Raw genomic sequence first — 2,634 nt, 5'->3', positions numbered from 1 at the left:
AGAGAGGGACAGATGGAAAGCGAGACGATGAGCGCAAACGCAGGTTATTGCAGCCCTTGACTTCGTTTATACGGCACGGTGAAGTAGAATACAGATACTTACATATCAGAATAAATAAATAAGGTCTGAATTTGTTTCTTTGTTCCAGTATTGTTTAAAACACCAAGCTCACAAAAAAATTAAAATTGCGAAGCTGCATTCCCATGATTCGAAATTAACGCGATATGATTCAATAAAAGATTACTACATAATTACTACCTATTTTAATGTTTCCGTCATTACTAATCGATTTAGCCATATATCACAAACTAAACTAAACATTAAATTTCTATTATCATAATGAAAGAGGATATTAGATAGACAGTTTTTCATACATTAGATTTAGAACATTTGGATGACTATCATTATTTACTTCATCCCCAGCTTTTTTATTTCAATTATTTGAAAAATATTGATCTCTAGACCAGGGTTTGTCAAGAGGGAGCGACACCTGAACCTGAAACTTTTTTCGCAGGCCTGGTGGTAAAAAGACCTGATCGTGACACATAACTGTGGTTGTAATTAATTGCTGAACCATTACCACTTATATATATACAGGGTGTCCCAGAATATGTGGACAATCTCCCGGATTTATACAGGGAACGTTAAAATAACATGACAGGTCCCTATAAAAATTTTCCCTAGAGTCCCCCTTAAGGGATCGACGCCCCTAAAAATCGATTTATTTTAAATAACTTTAAAAATAGGTACTTTGTGTAATTTAATAATTTTTTAATACGATGGACAGATAAGACTCCTTAAAAATTGACCCATGAAAACAATTTGACTTATTTGGTTTGCCAGGGACGGACTAACTCTGTAGCACAATAATATCAATTTTTTTACACTCTGCGATGCCTGTTTCTATCATCTCCGTAAGCTATCTAAAAATAATATTTTTAGATAGCTTGCACCTTAAACTAAAAAGAACATCAATAAAATGAACTGTCTTCGAGAAAAAATATTTTTGTTTAATATGATTTTTATTACATCCGTAAAGAGAAATAAACCGATAAAATTTGCATTCTTATTTCTGTGCCTATCTAAAAATATGCTATTTTTGTTTACATTTTTTTCCCTAAAAATAATTAATTTACACAAAGTATTTTAAAAGTTATTAAAAAAATCGTTTTCCAGGGGCGTCCTTTAAGGGCCTGTATCTCCGTAGGGCGGCCTCTTAGGGAAAATTTTAACTTGTCATGTTATTTTAACATTCCCTGTATAAATCCAAGAGATTGCCCACAATATTCTGAGACACTATATACGTATTACTACATGGACATTTCAGTGGGTACTTAATATGCTCACAAATAATTAATTCTCACTTCTTGATCCCTTAGATGACGAACATTTTAAGATATGGTATCATTTTCAAAAAAATACATATTTTATTTAATACTTATATTTTATTTAATATAAACCCACATATTATAAATTTGTTCCGAGGATATCCTCAGAATATCTGATGGGACCTTATGATCCAAGGATGTAGGTACGGTTTGGGTTGTCTAGCCATAGCATCTTCAGGAGATAAGTATTACAAATCAGTATATCCCCCAGATATACCAGGGACGATTTGGACTATACGCTATTCTCAGGACAGCCTAAGGATTATGGAGGGTAGCCTAACCTCCATACTGAGGATGTTGGAATATTATACCAGGTGTAAGTTATTTTCAAGACATTTGAGGGATATAAATCTATAAAATAATATAATATAATATAATAAATTTAGGCAGTATTTTGTTTGAAAAAGTCATATGAAACATTACATTTATTACATAAAAGATTGCAGTAAATCATTGGCTTCCGGAAACTCATGGCATAACCGTTTATCTAAAACAAGAAAACATTAGGTTTGTTTCTACAATCTGCGTTAGTCTCCAATGGTTTCCAATTATCTGGTGTTCCTGCAGGATTTTCATTATCACTAAATCGTTTGGTTGGAGATTTATTAATTTTTGGCAATTCAAGTTGCCTGTTAATCCTGATATTTGCCGGTTATTTTCTATATTCCAACTGTTAATTTAATAATTTGAATCAATTTCTTTCAGATTTTTGGCGAAGGATTGTGCGAAGTACCAGCCAGGCGGCTCGTGGCTTTTTAAGATGAGTGTCCAAAGTATTTTTTTTCTCAATCTAATTTAAATATCATAGGAATTTATAGAGTATTTACTTGGTAGGCGGGAAGCCGCTATAAGGTCTATGCACTAGAGCGATTGTGACGGCCTATTACATTTTTATGATGAACTAGAATTCTGTGTACAGATCACTATAATTCTATCATTGAGAGTAATTTATAAGGTCTATGGTTTAGTGCATGCCAAGGTGATATCATGTTCGCGCTTCTTAGTCCAAGCATTATAGAGAAATGCTTACAGAAATTATTACCTGGACAAAAAAAATATGACCGTATAGAAAATTAAATTTTAAATTGAGTTTCTTGTTCTTTAAACTCGATCCAATATGGCGAACATGGTTAAAAAAAATCGCAAAGTTGAAAAAAACCGGTTTTTCTAAAATAACTAAAAAAATATAGCACGGATTGAAAAATTTTAAATGAGAAAGTTGTAGGTTTTAAAAAGATCTATCGAC

The sequence above is a fragment of the Anoplophora glabripennis genome, unplaced genomic scaffold (assembly GCF_000390285.2).
Source record: "Anoplophora glabripennis isolate ALB-LARVAE unplaced genomic scaffold, Agla_2.0 scaffold732, whole genome shotgun sequence".
Lineage (NCBI taxonomy): Eukaryota > Metazoa > Arthropoda > Insecta > Coleoptera > Cerambycidae > Anoplophora > Anoplophora glabripennis.
The sequence above is the reverse complement of the archived record's forward strand: the minus strand, read 5'-3'. Positions refer to the sequence as shown.